This window comes from Peromyscus maniculatus, chromosome 3 (genome assembly GCF_049852395.1).
Source record: "Peromyscus maniculatus bairdii isolate BWxNUB_F1_BW_parent chromosome 3, HU_Pman_BW_mat_3.1, whole genome shotgun sequence".
Taxonomy (NCBI): Eukaryota; Metazoa; Chordata; class Mammalia; order Rodentia; family Cricetidae; genus Peromyscus; species Peromyscus maniculatus.
In genome coordinates, this window is record NC_134854.1 from 122,902,289 (window position 1) to 122,923,883 (window position 21,595).

The window sequence follows — 21,595 nt, forward strand, 5'->3', positions numbered from 1 at the left end:
GAGGGAAGCCATGGCAGCAGCAGAAACCAGGCAGGAACCTGGAGGCAGGAGCTGACGCAGAGGCTCCTTATTGGCTTATTCCTCACGGCTTGCTAACAGCCACCACACCTCAGGATTACCTAGCTCTGCCCTCCTCCCCAGGCCTGCAGCCGGACCTAGGATGTTACCTATCAGCTGTGGTCCTACTCAGTACCCCTCAGGAACTCATGATCTCATTTAGGTTTTGAGGTGTGACTTCAGGAACCACAAAACCAACATTTGTGGGCACTATAAGATAGTAACAACTCTCCTTGGAGAAGCCCAGGCCCACACCTGGGGGACCTCCACCCCTTCCCCCAGTGTCCCTCTATTTATTAGCCTGGTTCTTAAGTCTGTTTGAAAATGCCACTTAATGAACTCCAACTCTGCCCCATACTAACTAGCTCATACTTCAATTCTTTTCTACTTTCACAAAGTCAAGAATCCAGTGTCAGCTAAGTGAAGGTTCCTAAAAGGAAACTCTCCAGGCTGCGTGACAGAAGGACCATAGGACCTCTGCAGCCAGAAGCTTGTTCCCAAGCTCCCCATGCTGCAGTGAGAGTGACCCCCACCCTCCTAATCCCTCAGGGCTTCCCAACAGTGGAAGGCATGCCTTAACTCCTGACTCAAGCACCGTCAGCATTTCATTCTGTTGCTGCAGCTGAACTTGAATGTGGCCTTCTCCTGGAAGCCATCTCTACTAAGACCCACACCTCCCCAACTTCATGGACTCACGGTAAGTTGTACACACACAGCACGAGCGTACTTACTTCCACATCCATCCGTCTGAGTCTACCCTCATCCTAACTTAACCTGCATCACTCACTCCTAACCAGACAGGAAACCGTCTGAGGTTGCCCTTATTCATGCTTACCTCTGAGAGTGCACCATGAAGCATGGCCCGGGGTAGGAACTCAGAAACGATGAATGAATGAAGAATGAAGGAATGAATGCTTTCTACAGCTCTTTGCTACTGAGCAAAAGTTGCAGCATCCATCCATTCATCCACAGAGTTTAGTAAGCTCATGTTGTATACAGAGGATGGACAAGCACATTGCTGAAAATGAAATGAAACTGGTAAAGAGAAAGACTGCAGTCACATGAGCCCTTGTGTTATTTGGTTTTTATGGTTCTTGGAATTGTACCCAGGTGCGCAGGAACGGCGGGCACCTGCTTCAGGCAGAAGGCCCTGGAATAAGGAGACAGTGCAGGCAGCACGTGGAGCACAGTGCCATGGTCCCAGCACTCAAGAAGGCAGAGGCAGGAAACTTGCCATTTCAATGCTTGCCTCAGCCACAGAGCAAGTCCAATACCAGGGCCATTTAGCAAGATCTTGTCTCAAAAGCAAAAGTAAAAACAAAACACAGGGCTGGACGTGTGGGGAAGAAGAAGGTTCAGTGGGAGTGGGAGGGAGAAGAAAGGGAATGGGGGTAAAGATAACAAAGATACATCACGTACACAAGAAATTACCGAAGACGAATATATAATATTATACATTATACACTAATATCCATTATATATGGTTTTTTTTGAGACAGAGCTCCTCTGTGTAACAGTTCTGGCTGTGCTGGAACTCGCTTCGTAGACCAGAACTTTGTGGAACTTGCAGAGATTCTGCCTCTGCCTCCCATGTGCTGGGATTAAAGGCGTGCACCACCACTGCCCAGTTAAATAAATTTTAAGAGTTAATTAATTGAAAAATTAGGGCTGGGGATGTAGCCCAGTGGTAGAATGCTTCCATGACCTGCATGAGACCCTGTGCTTAATCCTCAGTACTAGAAAAAGGTGGGGAGGGAGGAGGGACAGAGAGGGAGAGAAGAGGAGAGAGGGAGGGGTGAGAGGAGAGAGGGAGAGGAGAAAGAGAGAGAGGGAGGGAAGGGGAGAAAGAGGAGGGAGAGAGAGGAGGGGGAGGAGGGGGGAGAGAAAGTGGGAGGGGAGAGAGGGTGGAGGAAGGGAGGAGAGAGGATGGGAAGGAAGGGGGTAGAGAGGGTGGGAGGGTAGAGGGAGGAAGGAGGGTGGGAGGGGAGAGAAGGAGGAGGGAGGATAGGAGGGGAGAGGGGGGAAGAGAGGGGACAGGAGGAGAGAGAGGAAAGAAGGGGAGGGGTGCAGGAGAGAAGGAGAGAGGGGGGGGAGAGCGTGGGAGGGGAGAGGAGACTGAGAAACTGCATCATATATTTCATCTTTGAGGGGTTATGCCATCAACAGTGAAGGCAAGATAGGCTCCAAAAAGTCCAAAGAGCTTCAGGGAGACTTGCCCTGGGTCACGTGCCGGGTGTGACCCTGGTGGCACTAAAGGAGGTATACAGTGGGTTGAAGGCGGAGTTCCGGGATCGGCTTTAGGATGGAGAAAGTCCCGGGCTGCAATCCCTTCCCTGAGAACTCAAACAAATCCACATCTTCAAGCTTCTGCTCTCTCACTAGGGAAAAGGGGGTGGGGGGGCACCCGTGAGCTGCCCATGCCTCTGCTGACTCTGACTCCTCACTCACCTTCCCCCTCCCCCACAAACCCACCTGCTAGACTATACCTAGAATCCCACTTCTCTGTTGGCGTGGTGGCGTGGGCCACCGGCAGCAGAGACATCCCATAGCGCTCATTCCTGAGGGTCTCTAGCGAGTGGGCAGGAGATGTGACAGGGTGGGGATGGTGGGTCTCCCCGATAGCACATCGGTGGCTGCAGCATAATAAGCAATCAGTCTTTGGTGAAGGAAAGAAGGAAGGTGAGGAGGAAGTGAGCAGAGGCGGGAGGAAGGAGAGCAGGGAGGAAGGACAGGAAGGAGTAAAGACTCCAGGCAAAGCGTAACGGTACATAGGGGATCCATGAGTGCGAGGATATGGCTCAGTCGTTAGAGCCTTTACCTAGCGCTCACAAACACAGGAGGCCCTGAATTCAATCCCCAGCCCTGTATGAACAGGGCACCGTGGCAAAGGCTTGTATTCCCAGCATGTTGAATGTGCATATAAGATCAGAAGTGCAAGGTCCCCCTCGGCCATCTAGTGAGTTCAAGACCAGCCTGTGCTACATGAGACCTTGTCGTGAAAAAGAAAAAAAAAAGAAAAACCAGCCCTCCCCAAACACTCTGGAGCATTTGCAGAGGCAAGAGCTCTTACCATGTATGGAGTGCCTGAGAGCTGTTTGAATAGTTTTCAGTTACCAGAGGGGAGGGGCGGGAGGTAAGGGAATTGTCTTCACTTTGCTTGGATTCACCTGGCTTCTGGGCAGAACCTTCAAGGCCACGCTCAGCCACATCCTCTGCCTGGCTCCCCCGGACCTGGTGTTTGAACCGCATTCAGACCCCGAGGGTTTGGAGTTCATTTTCTCTTGGCAAGCTGTCAGCTTTCCTCTTCTAAAGGAAAATAGAAAATAGAAAAAGACACTCACATAACATCTTGGAGATCAAATGACTCTTGGAAAATTGCATTTTGATGAGTGAGGGGATCCAAACATATGGATTAAGTTCTCTTTAGATCTCCTGGGGGAGATGAGGGCCAGCCGTGGGGGGGGGGGGGCTCAGCGGGCGCAGGCAGCAGTGTGCTGTACCTCTTAGGAGTGTGGAGTGTGCAGTGGGTGCACAGAGGGAGAGGCTGAGCTATCTCAGGCCCTGACAGCCGCTGTTGACCACCTTCCAGCTGGCTTGACTGCAGGAAAGTGTGCACTTAAAAAAAAAATGGCTGCTTCCTTTCTTCTGACTTCCCCTACCCCGGGGGGGCCAAGCTTTAGGGTCTTATTAGTGCCTGGAAAGGGGAGTGGGTTTGCTGTTCCATCTGTATGATTTATCCCAGGCAGCAACCTCCAAGTCTCTCCCTGGAGGAAACGCCAGAAGGATCCGCCGGAGCCAAATATTTGCAATCAGGTACTTAGGTGAGGGCACTGATTCTTTTTATGGCCTCGTTCCTATCTCAATTTCGCTGATGCAGGCAGGCTCGGACTCCAAGACCTTGCATCAAGCATGATTCATGCTGTCCCTGCTGGGAACAAGCGCCACCAGGCACCAGCCCTTCCAGCTTTCTTACCTAACAGCCAGAGAAAACTCAAGGCTGTTTCCTTTATTCTCGTCCTGACCTGGCGGGAGGGAGCAAGGACTGTGCTGACCGCGTGCTCAGTCATGAATGCAGACTGCAGTTCAACCAATGAGGCCGCACGTCCACTCACTTCGCCCTCCCGACCCACCTCACAAGGGCAACCGCTGCTACGCCTGCTTTACAAACAAGTAAGCTGAGGCACACAGAGACTCTGCAGCTTGAACCCAGGCTACACAGCTGGTAACTGACAGATCTGGGATTTGGACCAAGGGTTTTACCAATGCCAGATGTATCCCCATCCATTACAGCCTCCAAGATCTCATGGGCTTGGCTGTCGGCGGCGAGGAGCGCTGTCCTTCTGCCATGACGGGGCTGTTGCCCTCTTGAACTGTCATTAGCTGTGATCACCCAGGGAGATCTGCCTAAGATTGGGCCCATTCATTTCGGATCATGGAGGTGAGGGGGTACTTGGGGGGAGGGGCACACCTTCACAAGGATTCACAGATAGGTAACAGTGGCTCAGTGGGTGAGAGGTTCCCCCGGCCTTGCCTCTCCTCTAGGATTTGTAGACAGAACATGGTTGGTTTCTGGGAGAGGGGCTCACCAGGGCCCACATCTCCCTGAAGATATCCAGGCACTTAAAGGTTAATGGAGAGAGACTGTGTCTTCAGTGATGTAGTTGATTTTAAGCTGTCCATACTCCTATAAGTAACTAAACTCTTCCCTGAGACAGCACCTTCTGAGGCCAGCACTGTGCGTCAACGAACCGCCGTGATTGACGTGTTCCTTCCTTGAGGAGTCCCTAGAGGGTTCAGAGTAGCCAGGCTGCTTGGCCCGTCCAGCCTCTGCTCAAGGCAGCGGAGCAGCAGGGAAGAGTCCAATAACTCCCAGATATGGTGACAAATCAACTCAGCAGCTGCTACTTCTCCCCCGCCCCTGCCCCTTCCCCTTCTGTCTTCATATGTAGCCCAGGCTGGCCTTGAACTCACAGAGACCCGCATGCCTCTACCTTCCAAGTGCTAGAATTATCTCAAGTCAGCTTCTAATATCCCAACTTCTTTAAAGGAAAAAAGATGAAGCATTAAAAGGATGCTCGTAAGAAAGGTATCAGTAATCCCGGGCAGTACTGAACAGTGACAGTGTCTAACCCCGCTCCACTGTCCCCAGCAGAGAGCTGAGTCCCTCTGATCTGTTTCACTCCTATTACCTGACAAAAATCTTCCACACCCTCCAACTGGGTTTCATGCATCCATAAGGCTGATGCTTGATTGGTTGGGTCTGATGCTAGACTGGAACTCAGGGCCTTGCACACGGTAAGCAAGTGCTCCACCATGGAGTTCCGCCTCCAAGCCTTCATGACGGCTTTTTACAAACTTCCAGGTCAGCTAGCCAGAACACTTTGCTTCTCCCGAGAGAAGTTCTCCATTATAAAAGCGGCTTCTACTGTTCCGGGGAGCCCTCCAGAGAGCCCACCAGAGATGACCACTCAGACACAGTTTATAGCCAACTGAAAGTCTTTATTCCAGCTGGCTGGAACGACACTCGGGTATTTGGGACCCAAGTGTAGTGCCAAGTGTTTGGAGCAAGGAGCTTTTAAAAGCAAAAACCACATCCTGGTATCTCACTTGGCAGCTGCAGGGGAGGTTTTGAGCAAGCAAGCAATTTAACAGAGGCCAAGATAAATTAGCTGGGGCATCTTGACCTCAGGTTCCTAGAATAGATGTGGGTAATTTTCCATGGGATTCTCCATCAAGGAGATCAAATTCTAGTTAAACCTGAAATGCCCTCAGCAAGGATACAAGATGGAGAACCTCTGCACTGTCTTGCCCTCCCACCCTACGATGATTGGGGCGCAGCTTTGAATGAAACACACCCAAGCTTCATCTCCTGCTGGCTGGGATACTCTCCTTTCACAAACCACAGAATCCTGATCTGCACAAATGGGAAGAATAAAGCAATCCTCTGGAAGTGAACATGCGGGTTTGTGTTGACTCCTGCAATCTGATTCCCAAGCACTGGAATTGGAGTGCCTTCACGTGACCATAGATTCTCCCAGGAGAGTCACTGATTATATTAGGACTTTTACTGAGTTTACGGGAGAGTTGGAGAAGCAAGGCTCAGGGGGACTGAGAGCTTGCTCTGTGGTGGACTCTCCGGGGTTTAAAACCCTGGGAGGCAGGAGCTCATACTCTCCTCTTTCACTGAAGAAGAAACTGTAGCAGGAATCTTAAAAGTTCTTATTAATTAAATCAAACCTGAGGCCAGTTATTGGGGTCCATGCTGGTTGATCAGAGAGACAGAACAAGCCACAGCTATCTCACCTTGCCAATTCCTCAGCTGGTCCTGTTTCCTCCGACTGGAAGCTTCTGTGTCCTCATCCCAATGGCTCTCAGCTGAACTGCTGCTGGAAAGCCTGAAGTTTAACCAGCCACATGCTTAACCAGCCAAAAGCTTCTAGTTTCTGGTCCTCACGCCTTATATATCTTTCTGCTTTCTACCACCACTCCCTGGGATTAAAGGCTGGCTTTCTGGGATTAAAGGCGTGTGTCACCATGCTTGGCTATTTCCAATGTGGCCTTGAACTCACAGAGATCCAGAGGGATTTCTATCTCTGGAATGCTAGGATTAAAGGTGTGAGTGCCACCATTTTCTAGCCTTTGTATTTAGTGGCTGTCTGTTCTCTGACCCCAGATAAATTTATTAGAGTACACAATATTTTGGGGAACACAATACCACCACAAGAAACTGAGGCCAGGAAGTATCCAGGGCTCAGCCAAGGCCACATATTCATTAAGAACAGAATCATGATGAAACCCACGAATTTCTGTCCAGAGTCCAAAGTCTTCTCTGATGGACTAGATTGTACTCTGTTTTAGTTTGAGGCAGAATCTTGCTACAAAGCTCATGCTGGCCTTTAGGGCATGATCCCCCTGCCTCGGCTCCTGAGTTCTCCTGAGTTCTGGGGTCACTAGGATACTGCCACATTTTACTTGCTTGTACTATATTTATCCGAGTTCTCCAAAGAGCCGATTCCAAGAAAACACACATAGGAGATGCGCTAAAAACAGTGCCTGGGTGGGAGAGGGGAGGCAGACGGAGAGGTGGGTCCTGTCAGAACACGGACCGTGGTGTAGCGGTGCTGCTGGAGAGGACACGAAGTGGAGGGTGGAAACTCCAGAGCCACAGTACAGCTCTGAGGGAGGTCAGCCCGCCCAATGGGACATCCTCAGTCCAGTTGCCCCAAGAGGAGAACCACGTGTCCCCAGAATGGTCCTGCACTGTGCTTTGCTGCAGGGGGTAACGACCCAGGAAAATCTCCCAGATGTCACCTCAGGTTGGCACACGTTGGGCCTCCATAGAAAACAAACAATGGAGGGAACAAATGCCCAGTGGGTGTGAATCCCATAGCAAACGTTACGTTCCATGCTGGGCACACAGTGTGACAGAAGCAGAAACAGCAGCCCGAGGAGGTCCGCTCGGCGGCGGCGGCACAGTGAGAGGGTACAGGAACAGCTCTGCAGAAGATGGAGTCCTAGAGACACTTCCTGACCTGCTCTTAAAGAGAGAGAAACAAAGGGCTACTAAACATGCCTGCCGAGAAGCCTGGCAACACACGCTGAATAGAGAGGCAACTCTCACAAGCTGTCCCTTGATCGCCACACCAGTGCTGTGGCGCATGCACCTTCGCAGAGAGAAGGAGGAGGGGGAGGGGAAGAGAGAAGGAACAAACAAACAAACAAATTAAAGCTAAAGAGAGTAAAACAAAGCTGGCATGCACTAAGATCTTTGGTTTCCAGCACTACGTAAACCAGGCATGCTGGGAGCTGGGGAGGTGGCCCAGTGGGTAAAGCGCTTGCTGGGTAAGCGTGAGGACCTGAGTTCAGATCCCAGCACCCATGCAAAAGCTGGGTGCTATGGTCATGTTCGTAGCCCCAGCACTGGGGGAAGGAGAAAGGTGGGTCCAGGAGGCTCACTGGCCAGCCAGGCTAGCCTGGATAGTATACTCCAAGTTCAGTGAGCGACCTTGTCTAACGAACAAGGTAGAGAACGATGAGAAAGACATCCGACATCAGCCTCTGGCCTCCACACATGCATGTACACACACAAGCACACATACATGCATACACCATACACGTACACAAGAATACACACATACTAAGCATGTAGTGCATGCCTGTAATCCCAGCACTCAGGAGGTGAAGGCAGGGGAAGCAGAAGGTCAAAGGTCAGCCTTGGCTACATAGGAGTTCAAAGCCAGCCTGGACTGTAGAATTCCCCGTCTCAATGAAACAGAAAACACAAAGCTGATTTGTGAGACATGGTATCTGGAGATATGAAAGCCAGTCTCGAGCGGGTAGGATGGCCAACAGAGAGAAATGGTTTTGGAGAGAATTCCGTGTGATTGCTGCGGGCTGGCCCTCAGCAGCCCCGGCGTCCTGGGAATTGCGTCTTTCCTGGAGCCCAGAGGCTGCTCTCTGCCCAGCTGGCAGTGCATTTGGTGTGTCTCATATCAGGAATGATTTTTTTTTCCCCCAAAGGCAGAAAAGGAATGTCACACTTTTGTGAGGCAGGAGATAAATGCTGTGTCTCAGGGGACCAGGTACCAATTAGGGCCAATTAAAACTGAATTCACCCATCATTTGGGAGCAGTAGGTAATGGAACTCCTATGCCCCATGAAACTGTGCATGTCACTCATGAGTTCATCTGCTTAGAGGATGAACTCCATGGGAAAATACTTGTACTGGTCACTCCTGAAGTTAAAAAAGAAGAAGAAAGAAAAACTGAGTGACAGACAGAGACACTTGATGCCAATCCTGGGTCTGATTAGAATACCAGGCCCTACATGGGGAAGGAGAGAACTAACTCCTGCACGTTGTCCTCACACCTCCACACACATAATACATAAATGTCATAATAAAACTTTTCCAAGTGAGTCTTGCCTTTTCCAGAACCTTCTATTGTCAGTGCTTAATTGACTTCCACCGTTTTGACCTGAGCTTATGATGTTTCCAGACCACAGCTCGTAAACGTGGGCATCTCACAGCAGCCTGTGCTCAAGACAGAGGGATTGAAGGAAGAATCACGGAGACTCCCACACTTGCGGTTTTCCCCACCTTTGAATCGTCCTATCTTTTCACTCTGTGGTAAAGTGGGTAAGGAGGCACCCAGTCATTTCCAGGGGCATAATTGAGTCACCCAAGGCAAGAGCTTCGGGAAATTCTCTCAGGTGTCCCCGCACTCTCTGGCCTGAGTTCTGCTTAAGCCCCCAGATCAATTTGAATCAAGCTGACAAGTTCCTACTATGGAGCTCGATTAGTTTCAAATCAGTTAAGCTCCTTAAGACGTTATGATTAAGAACCCAGTGTTACAAAAACGTTAATATCAAATCACGAACCGTATCTGAGAAGTGTAAATCTCCACCCAAAGTTTGGTAAGATCACTCAAGCGTCACCCCATAATCGGGCTAGGAGTAATTCGGAGGTAAACTGAGGAAGGCGACTTCACCAGCCTCAACAGGGATGAACCAAACAAATGTTCTTTCTTTTTTCTTTTTTTTCACTTAAATAAAGTCTCACTATGAAGTTTAGTCGGCCTAGAAGTCACTATGTAACCCAGGCTGGCTTCGAACCCAAAGTGATCCTCCTGCCTCAGCTTCCCATTACGCCCAGGGACAAGCTGTTCGATGAACAGCCTCTGGCAAGATGTGAGCCTGAAGTCATGTCAGCAGCAATATATTCTTGTGGAAAACCGCACTGGGGTCTAGACCTTGTCGAATCTTCCCTCCAGCAACCCCAGAACAGAATCCCTTTGTGAGCATGGCGGGGAAATTCAAGTGAGGCCTCTGATGTGCATTCCCTCTCCTGGCTTTAGAGCTAGGAAAAGAAAAGTCAAAAGAATAAATTAGAGTTTGCATTAAAATAATGTAATTAATTAAAATAACAAGGGCTTCCTCATCCTTTGATAAGTTAGATCCTAATCACCACCATTGGTCTTTACAACTTGCCCACTGGGCACTCTAAATTCTCACTGTTTTTAGAGATCGAAGAGGTACAGAGGATTAAAATGACTTCCCCTAGGGTCACAGAGTGAGTAAGGGGCGGAAGGAGGCTTCAGGGATGGTCTACCTCAGGTGGAGAGGCCCGGGCAGAGGTCAGTGAAGGTGTGAGCCTCAGCCCTGTGCTGTGTGGGTTCATTCACCTCTCCCTTTTCCTGGAACGAAAGCCTGGCCAGAAACCCAGCTGTTGTCACCTTGTTTCTTTAAAACCCAGGTCTTGGGGGACCCAGGAGGTGGTGGCCCCCAGTGCATGTCCCACAAAGAAATATTTAAAGGGTAATCTGAGAGTATCTCCATTGGCCACTCACCTCTGAAGAAATGGCTCATGAGCTGAGGTCTGAAGGACAGGAAGGTGCCAGAAACCCCGAGGCCAGCCAGGAGGACAGTCTGTGAGGAGAGGTAGCAGGAACCGAGGCCCCACAGAAGGCAATGAGTTTGCGTGTCTGTAGGAGAAAAAGACAAAGGTGTGAGTTGTGGATCAAAGTGGCCCAGATCTGGTCCTGATACGGAGCTCAGGAGATATCATGCTTGGCGTGTGAGCATGAGGACCTGAGTTCAGGTCCCGGGACCCCATCACTGCAAGGGTGGGGTTGGGTGGAGAAAAAAGAGAATTCCTGGGGCTTGCTGGCCAGCTAGCACAGCCTAACAGGTGAGCTCACTCCTGAGGGAGGACAGCCAAGATGTGCCCTCTAGCCTCCAAACACACGTATATACACACAAACATGCACTCACACACACATGTACCTACAGACACATGAGCACACACACACACACACACACACACACACACACACACACACACACACGAGAGAGACGAGAGAGAGAGAGAGAGAGAGAGAGAGAGAGAGAGAGAGAGAGAGAGAGAGAGAGAGAGAGAGAGAGAGAACCGTCACTCTCACAAAGGTTAGATCTAGGCAAGATCTGGGCAAGGACCAGGGATACCCAGAAAGATGCTGGGAAGTGATCTGAGGAGATGACTCAGCCAATCAAGTGCTTGCCTTGAAAGCACCAAGACCTGTTTCATCCCCAGACCCACATAAGAAGCCAGAGGTAGGGGTCCAGCAATAGTGAGGTGGGAGGCAGAGACAGGCAGGTCCCTGGCACTTGCTGGCCAGCTAGCATAGCTTATGTGGTAAAGTTTAAGGTCAATGAATGATCCTGTCTCAAACCAAAGCTGAAGGGTTTTCTGAAAATACCTGAGGTCATCCTCTGACCACCTAGTATGGGCAAACATGTGCACACACATTAGTTCCCCCTCTCACTCCCCCCCCCATACACACACACACACACACACACACACACACACACACACACACACGCACACTTTTTTTTTTTTTCTGGAAAACAAGCACTTTGTAAGGCACACAGAGGAATCCCACAGAGCCTCTCAGGCAACTAGATAGAAAGCCACAACTCTGCCAATCCAGGACAGGCCACTCTCCACACCCATGGATACACGGCCAGCACAAACTGGACTCGGAGGGTTATTAGAAAAGAGAGGGGGGTAGGGTGTAGAGGTGAAAGTGGACCTGGAAGGGGTCATGAGAAAGAACTCAGAGTAAATATGATCAAAATGCATGGTATGAAATTCTCAAATAATTAATAAGATAATATATTTTAAAGTTCAAAGTAACACATAAAAAATGAACCACAGAAATCAAAGTGATAGATTCCACCTGAACGGCCACTAACACTGCTTGAGAGAGCTGGATGGGGGTCATTATGAGAACCAATAAATCATTTCCTGTTTATCCCACAGGTGAAGAGAGACTTGCGGATGGACAGGGTACAGCACATTATGAATCGCCTGTATTGGCTGCTGCCCGGAACATTTTGTACAAGCGGCTTCATCTCACCCCTGCGCCATCGGTTGGGCATACACAGCCAGCACTCACCCCTACTTTGTTGATCAGAAGCGAAGGCACTTACCAAGGCCACGTGGGAACTGAACGGCAGAGGGAGTGGTCCAGTGGTCCAACATAGGACTCTCGGTCTCTCTGAAAGCCTATTTTAATCATCCGAGAAGCCACCCCTTCAAGAGCAAACGTCTCCACTGTTTATGATGACAAGTTTTAAAATCAGGTCGTGGGTCCCTGCGATGGCAGAAACAAAACTGATTTTCTTTAGGCATTTCCATGACCATCCTCCCAGGCTGAGCAAATTTTGGGTGCCAGGCCCCAGGAATGGAAGCGGTCACAGCCCTCCCGAAGCTTGGAGAGTTTGCTGGACTTGAAGTTACTTACAGGAAGAGAGAGAAAGACTCACAAATTCTTTCCCTCGCTTTCTCAGATGGACTGTCCTGTAGCCCAGGCTTGCCTTAAACTCAGTATATAGTCAAGGACGTATCTGAGGGTCTGAACTGCCTGCACCCACCTCCCGAGTGCTGGGATCACAGGTGTGCGCCACGTGTTGGGTTTTATATCACAAATCCTTTCTTGTGGGAATTCAGAACATCAAAAACTTCAACGTCTCCCTTCCCTGGATTGTGTTATTACATCTTGTTCCTCTAGATAGCACAGGCAAACTGACTTGTCAAATCAGGGAGTTCTGGGTTGGGATGTGGTTAAGATCTCAGAATTCTACCCTCCACAGACATAATGGTTCTTGTTTGAGGCCCTAGGAGCTGAGCTGCAAGAGTATCCCTCCTGTCAATCCCACACCTAAACCTGCACCATCTGGCCTACAGGTCAGAACTTTCTGATATGATTATCCTTGAACTTCGTTTACCTTAAAGCAACAGTCATTAAAAAAAAAAACAACAACAAAACAACAACAACAAAAAAAAAAAAACCCCACCAACCAAACAAAAACAAAACCTCTTCCCATAACCCTTAAGAACAAAAGCAGGTTTAATTCTCAGACACCATGCTTTTTTTACTTTTTTTTTAACAACTTTTTTTTTTTTTTGGTCTTGTGGAAAACTTTAAATTTACAAAACCCAACAGAACAGGACCATGAATACTCGGTATGCCGCAGCCTATGGTGGGTCCAGCTTCCTGTCCATCCCTACCCGTGTATTTCTATGTGCATCTTGGAGAACATGTCATCTGCATCACTGCTCACAAAACACAAACCGTTAGCCTAACTTTGGACAAACCTGAGTCTTCCCATAAAATCATCACTGGCTGAAAGCCACCGCAGCTCCCATTTTCCTCCGCATGCGCTCTGAAAAGCCAGGGTTGGGGCTCCCCAAACCACTGGGGTGGGATGCGCCTCCCAAATTGTTTTAGGAAACAGCCCGAGGCTCTTGGGAAGAGTAATTCCTTCCCTCCGGTTTCCTTCACAGTCTGGAATGTAAAAGCCAAACCCAACAGCCAAGGGTTTGCCAAGAACTCCAAAAAGACGGTCACGTGTCCAATTACCATGGCGACGCGGTGACAAAGGGAACTTAGTCCCGCTGTTTAGACAGAGCAATCCTGCAGAAAGGGAGACAGTCCCCCTGGGGCCACGCGCACCTGACTGTCGCCCACGCAGGGCTCGCAGGCCCCTGGTTGTCAGCACCCGGGGATTAGCACGTGGGCACGTGAGCTCCTGCGGGGAGCTGGGCTGGCTGCAGCGCCAGGACCGCTCAGGGAGCCAGGCTTTCCTCCTTGGCTGTTTGCAGTGGCTCAGCAGGCGGGCTCTAAGATGTCTTCAACAGAGGACTCATCTGAAGTGTGCTTTATTAGTTGTAGTATTATTTCATCCGGTTTCAGTGCTGGTCATTTACATGATGGGCCTTGTGATTTGATTAACCCCAGGACAATTCCGAGCCTGCTCCCCTGACATGAATGCAGTATTGGATTTGTGATGTAAAAAGGCGGGCTTTCCAGTTAGATACCCTCATGAATCAAGGCACCAAAGACTCAAGAATAGAGGGCACGATCTTGAAAATAACTGGATCTGGGCCAGCAAGATAGCTCAGTGATTAAAGACACTTTCCACTCAGTCTGAGTTCGGATCCCTGGGCCCATGGTTGAAGGAGAGAACTGACTTCTGACTTCCACACGTGTACATTTATGCCCAAGTGTATGTATATTTGCACAGAATAAAAATAATAAGGTCGGCCAGGCATGGTGGCCAACGCTTTTAATCCCAGCACTCAGGAGGCAAAGGCAGGTGAATCTCTGAGTTCGAGGCCAGCCTGGTCTTAGGATCGAATTCCAGGACAGTCAGGGCTACAAAGAGAAACCTTGTCTCAAAAGGCCATGAATAATAATAATAATAATAATAATAATAATAATAATAATAATAATAATAAATTTCAAAACAATAAAAAATGTAATAGCAGGGTTTGGAGGTGCAGGCTTTGGAATCCCAGCTACATGGGAGGCTGAGGCAGGAAGAGCATCTGTGGTTGGAGACAAACCTGGGCTACACAGAGTTCCAATCTAGCCAAAACCCCAAACAAACAAACCCAAAAAGCCTGGGCTTCAAGTGCGTGCAAGGCTAGTTTAGGTAACAGTGAGATGTGTTAACATAAAAAGGAGGCTTGGGGCATGGATCAGGAGTACAGCCTTGTCAGCATGCACGAGGCTTTTGATTCAGTCCCCAGTGACATTTCCACCCCAAATAAAATACATGCATGTGCTATATACAGAAAATCCTCATAGGAAACGTTGCTGGGTCCAGGTGGCTTTATTGGTCCTGGGTCCACGCCCAGTAGCAGCTGTCAACCAGGCAAGGGCCACCTTAGACAGTGCTCCTTGGGTGGGGTATTCTAGAGTGCCCCCTAGAGGTCATAAGTGGGACCAAGCTGAGGCATCCCCCAATCTCTCTCTCTCTCTCTCTCTCTCTCTCTCTCTCTCTCTCTCTCTCTCTCTCTCTCTCTCTCTCCTCCCTCCCTCCTCTCTCCTCCCTCCCTTCCTCCTTCCCTCCCTTCCTCTCTCCCTCCTTGCCTTTTTTCCCTTTTCCAAATCCTTTTCATCTTCTTTTTATTTTATTTTATTTTATTTTATTTTATTTTATTTTATTTTATTTTAATGTGTGTGACCAGTGTATTCTAGAATACGTTCAACCCCAGGCTGACTAGATCTCATCTCCCATTCAAAATACAGTCTGGGGCGGGGGGGGGGGGGGTAGCTTCCAGGGAAGCTCAGTCATGGGCAAACATATGTAGAGAAGCGTCTGGATCCAGCCATCTTAACTGTTTGGTTAGTGGCCTGAGCCCTCTGACTGGGCTCCTTGAGTATTGGAGGTGAGAGAGGGGAATTTTTCATTGAACCTGTATGGAATTATATAAATATGTATGTACGTATATATATGCCATTTATCTTTTAAAAAATACACATAGTAAAAATGTGGGCTTTAAAAAAGTAGAAAGTATTTCTTTTAGAATGTCACATCATTCCAACTGAGATTTGTTTTAAAAGCGAAGATACTAGGTTTAAAAGCTTTTAAATGACAGTTTAGGATTATGTGGCTTTCGATGTTTAAGCCTCTGGTTCCATCTTGCTAGAAGGCCAGGTGACCCCGATTATATCCAGATAGCTCCAGAAGAGGGACTGCTGTGCTGGACGTAGGAGTCAGAGACCTGGCCCCCATCCGTCTACCTTCCTCTCCAGCCCCCCTCTTTCACGTCTCTTCCTCTGAGACACTGAGAGGGACCCGGCTCTTCCTAGGCTGCCGGGACAAGGACTCAGCCCGGCCATGCTCTGCTGAATCTTCTACGTTGTTGAGCATGTTAGCTCAGCCTCCGCTAAGTCCCTTTCTGCCAGTGCCTTTTGATGTCTTTCTGTGAGTGAATGAATGAAGCTGTTGGGAACGGGGCCGTTTGACAGACAGACTCTTCCTTTATGCCTGGCAACCTGGAGCAAGGAGCTACCCAGAGACAGCCACACTCCAGCTGGAAGGGACACTGTAACCATGGCTACTGAAGACACGACCTAGCTTCAGGGGGGCCTCATTCTAGTCACAGCCTGCACCGGTTCAGGAAACCTCCACTCCAGGCAAGCAAGCCTTGGCGAACATGAGAAGACCCCACTGACTACCCTACTATTCCAGAGCCTACCTCTTGTGCTCGGGACCTTGCAGAAGCTGTCTTCGATCATGCCCAGGAGAGGAAGACCACTCTCCCAATGACTCAGTATGTGATCTGAGTCAGATGGGGAAGCTGTACCTACAGAGGCTGTGATCGGTCCTGATAAAAGTCATGCTGTGATAGATGAGAGCTATCCATCATCTTTGCATGCCCCCTTGCCTATGGCTACACAGCTATGTTGTCTAATTGCCTCTTGCAGTCACCAGAGAGACACCCGCCTCTGCTGCCCCTTGGGATGCACCATTAGGTCCGATAAAAGGCTTTTCTGAGTAGTAGTCTTTCATCTACTTGTTCCTGGGAGCACAGATCCGTGGTGGCAGTGACTAAAGAGACCCAGAAGGCCCGTGAGGAAGGACTTCGGACGTGGATAGGGAAGGTTGAGGGGCAGAAGGGCATACAGATCCAAAGGTCAGGAGCTCTAACACGAGTTGCTATTAAGGTCGGAGGGCTCCGGGGAGTTGTCACATTGGCCATCACCTGTTGTCACCACTGTGTGAGCTGCTGCTATGAGTCACTGCCAGTCAAGGTCCAAAGCAGCACACCTACTCACTTAAAACCATCAGCCGCTGGCATGTAGAGCTTGGAGCCATTGCTGGGGGCTGCTTGGCCGTGGGTGACTTCCGTTCAGACAAAGGAAAAGAGCCCCAGCCAGCTGACTGGTGATAAAGCCATCAGACATCTCAGAGACTCCTCCATCCAACGCAGTGTGGAACTCTTCATGTGCACAGATGTTTAGTAACATGAGAATATTAACACTTCACTTTTTTTTTTCTTTGAGACAGGATCCGATGTAGCACAGGCTGGCCTCAAACTTGTGGTACAGGCAAGGATGAGCTGGACTCCTTTTCTCCCTGCCTCCAACCTCAGAGTGCTGGGATTACAGGTATGAAGTGCCATGTTCGTTTTTTTAAACTTCATACTTTAAAACTCATTATTAAATGAAAAGAATAGCTCTTGGGGCATTGGGCAGGCAGCCTCGGCACCCGGCCCACCTGTTCATTGTTCTGAGACTTGGACTTGAGGTGCAGGGCCAGTCTGGCCTGAATGTGAACTGACCACTGCTGGCCCATCTATGTATTAGAATATTTGGTTCCCAGCTAGTGGTACTGTGTTGGGAGACTGGGGAGCCTTTGGATGTGGGGCCTCCCTGGTATAATAGGTCACTAGCAGTGACCTGTTGGAGGGCTAGTTGTACCTGCTTCCTGGCTGCCTTGTGATGTGAGGAGCCTGGCCTCACATTCCCACACTGTGAACTCTGCTCTGCCTTCTCCACCATGATGGACTGAGAACTCTGAAGCTGTGAGATAAAATAAACCTTGCTCCCTGTAAGTGGCTTCTGTCAAGGTATTTTGTCACATCCACTCGGAAAGTGACCAATGTGAGGGCCTTTCTTGGGGTGGGAGGAGTCAGCTGCTGAAGACTCAGTTTCTCACGCCTTTCAGTTCAGTGATCAAGTGATGACTTGTCAATCAGTTCAGTGCTCAGACAAGTCACTGGTGTTTCTGATAACAAGGTCTGCCTGTAAAATCAGCAAGATGTGGGGGACCCTCCCTCCTTTCTGTGGTGAAACTGCTCAGGGGTTTGAGAGACTAGTGCCTCCCACATAAGCGGGTGCCATTGTCTCAGATGCAGTGTAGAGGGGCCTTTGGAGAAAGACAGAAACATTGTCAAGCCTGTGGCTGTACAGAGCTCTATACTCACAGACTCCTTAGCTTTCTGAGCATCGGAGCACATCCTCAGTATGTGTTCCTGGGCCCGCCCACTGTCCTCCAAGAGGAGAGGTCTGGGCTGGTGGCTAAGATATGTTCTTAACAGACCTTCCAGGGGTTTCCTGCATCTCCTCACAAGTTCATGGTCATTGCCAGGCTGTGAGCACTAGGAAATCTGCATGCCTTGTCGTCTGCTCCAACAGATCTCTGATGCACTTCACGAAATCTTTGAGGGTAACTAGGATGTACTGAAGGTTCACTCTGTGTGAGACATTTTGTTAAGTGGCTTCAAGCCTGTTTGCCTGAGTCGTAACTCACCTTAGACCCATTTTTTGTGAGTGATGGAGTTGGCTTAGAGAGGTGCAGAAACTCAACCAAGGCCATTTAGTAGAGAAGAAAGAGGAGCAGCATTCAAGTCCTGGTCTGAGTTCCACACTCCAGCTCCTCAGACTCAGTCACGTCACTTCTAGAAAGATCCATGGCTTTAGGTTTCTCTCATTGGGAGAAAATGGAATCTCAATTCTCTACCTGGACCGGAAGATAGCTCGTCACGTAAAAATGCACACCACACAAGCTTGATGGCTTGAGTTTGAGTCTATGAGTCCTTGTAAGAAGCCAGATACAGTGGTGCTCTCACAGGAGACACAAGGTGGAGACAGGAAAGTTAGCTGGAAGCTTGTGGGCCAGCTAGCCTGGAGTACATAGCTAGCCTGGAGTACATAGCACTGTAAAGAGACAACAGAAACCCTGCCTCAACCAGGTGGAAGGAGAAAACCTACTCCTGAAGGCTGTTCTTAGACGTCTATAGAATACTGAGTACTGTACACATGCAGACATGCACACCTACACACACACACACACACACACACACACACACACACACACACACACACACACCAAGCTTGCCTTCCAGTGGCTTCTTTACCTAGCATAAGAAGTCTGTGAAGGGGAAAAAAATATTACCAGGCATGGTAGTGCACACCTTTAATCCCAGCACTTGCAGGAGAGGCAGATAAATCCCTGAGTTTGAGACCAGCCTGGTTCCAGGACAGCCAGTGGCTCCAGGACAGCCAGGGCTACACAGAGAAACCCTGTCTCAACAAAACAGAATGAAGAAGGAGGAGGAGGAGGAGGAGGAGGAGGAGGAGGAGGAGGAGGAGGAGGAGGAGGAGGAGGAGGAGGAGGAGGAGAAGAAGAAGAAGAAGAAGAAGAAGAAGAAGAAGAAGAAGAAGAAGAAGAAGAAGAAGAAGAAGAAGAAGAAGAAGAAGAAGAAGAAGGTCTTTGAAGGATACAGGTTTCCTCTCCTCACTGCTTAAATGGCGCAGCACAAAGACAGCCCTTCTCAGAGCAACTTCCAGCACACCAAGATGAGTGTGTGCACAAGCACACCAAATGTCACTCCACCACCTCAGCTTGCTCACTCTTTTTGAGACAGGGTCTCATATAGACCAGGTGGGTATGGAACTCTCTACATAGGTGAGGACGTCCTTGAACTTCTGATTCTCCTGCCTCTGCCTCCCTAGTACTGAGACTATAGGAAGGCGTCGCCAGGCTTATGAGGTGCTGGGGGTCAACCCCACAGCCTTGGGCATGCTAGGCAAATGCTCAACAGGGCCGCATCTCCCAGCTCTCCACTCCCATTTCTTTCAGATACTCTGACAACCTTGTCTACAGAAAGACTCAGGACTGGTGGACTCCCTTTTGATGAGAAGCTGCAACTGGATGGCATGCAGTGTTCAGACAAGGCAACCTCTGTAACACTTCTCACCATCTGCCTTTCTTAAATGCCATTTTTTTTTCATCAATGAAAAGCCGTTTTAGAAATCCATTATGCTAATTAACACACCGGTGGATGCTGAACTAAGGCAGATAATTGAAGCACTTAGGTAACTTCCTCTGGAGTGTGGGGCTGTGATCTTTCAAACGTTAACTAACTGCTCCTACAATGAAGATGAATGCAATTGCGTGAATGCACACACACACACACACACACACACACACACACACACACACACGCTTCCACGCTTTGAGAAGTAAATTACAGCTACATATCTGCCATAATAGCTAGTGTTTACTGAGACCTCCTGGTGCATCTGGTACCTTGCTGAGTGACCAAAACAGCCAAGTTACCTCACTTAATCCTCAGGGAAGAGAAGCTGGAACCCTAGGAAAGCCTGTGAGGAAGTTGTGAGTCTGCCTGGCTTTGTGGCTGCCTAGAGAACTATCCATTTTACCCACTCTAGGGGCTGGTTGCCTATAAGTCCTTGGAGGCCTCCTGGGAGTTCCTGAGTCATCAGCATCGACCATTTCTCACTCTGGGCTCAAAACTTTGAACGATAAATAAAATCTTGTTCTTCGGGAAGGATTTCACAGCATGACTTCTGAGCATAATTGATTCTGAAGCAGCCTTGGGAATGCCTCTGTGAGACAACCGGGTTCTATCTGCAGAGCAGTGGCTCCGAGATCCCACCATACCCACAGGGGACCCACACTAGAGTGGCCGGTGATTTCTATGGGGCCTCTCAGTGGAGTCCCCTCTTCGCACTTTAGACCTGTGTCTATGTTTAAAACTAACTAGGTCAGCAACACAGAATTCTCTCTTCCTGTGTAGGAGCTCCCAGGACCAAGGCAGCTGTAAGAAGAGAAAGAAGAATGGATCCACAACATGAAGGAAAGCCGTTAAGGACTCCGCTGTCTAATGAAGGGAGGATTGAAAGAATTTGCTGGTGGATTCATAAAGAGTCTACAAGGAAGAGGAGCCTCAAGGCTGACTTTGACATTTTGTGGCCCGAGGCAAGAAGAGCTGCTGCCGCCTTGGCCCTGTGGGGTAGACCGGGAGCATCAGGCTGGGGAGAAAGTGGCCCTGTTACCAGCTGTTCAAAGGCTGTTCATTTTCTGTTCCTGCTGAACACATCACACTTCAGCATAAAGTAGTGCCGCTTCACCCCTGCTGGGATGTCAGAAGGCCGAATTCACATTGCTAGCTGGGCTGGAAGCGTGTGTGAAGCCTCTGAAGAAGACGACTCGCAAGTGTCCTCCTCGTTGGCACACTTCCATCCTTGGGGTTGGATTAGGCCCGCTGGAATCACCTCTCTTGCTTAGGGACCCCTGTGACAGACAACATCGTCCTCTCACGGAAGGCAATCCATGGTACCTACAGTGCTGGGAATCTGGCCCGTGTGGTGTGTGCGGGCAGACAGTAGGGCAGCCGTCGGGAAGATTCGCAGAAATCTGCCTGCCACACACAGAGCAACGCAGAGGAAACAGTCTCCTTGAGAAACTTCCAGGCTGAAGGATGGGAGGAGGCAGGAGCAGAAGGGGTCCATCTGGATCTTTTTAGCCCCTGGAACCTGAAGCATGAAGAGAGAAGGCCTGGCCCTTTGAAGCTGTTCCCTGAGAGCTACCACAGGCCCCTTGACAGGCCAGCCCTGCCAGGCCTCCTGCTCAGGCCTGAGGCATCTTGGCAGGGATGGGCTGAGTCTGGCAGGTGAGTCAACATTTGGCTTCTGTCCTGGGCTTTCTTAGGAAGGGCCACATTCCAGATTGGCAACTGTGCTCAGGGAGGAGGAGGAGGAGAGAAAAAAGCCAAGTTCCGGGGGCCTTTCTGCCAAGTGGGCTACCTGGGCCTTCCCTCCTCCAGGCCCTGAAGGTGGTGTGGCGGAGGGGGGGGGGCGGGGATACGTGGAAGCCAGAGACCTAGGAGAGCAGGGTGGTACAAACCTCTGGCTGTAGAGTCAGGTAGATGACCCAGCCTCTCTGTTTCCCCATCTGT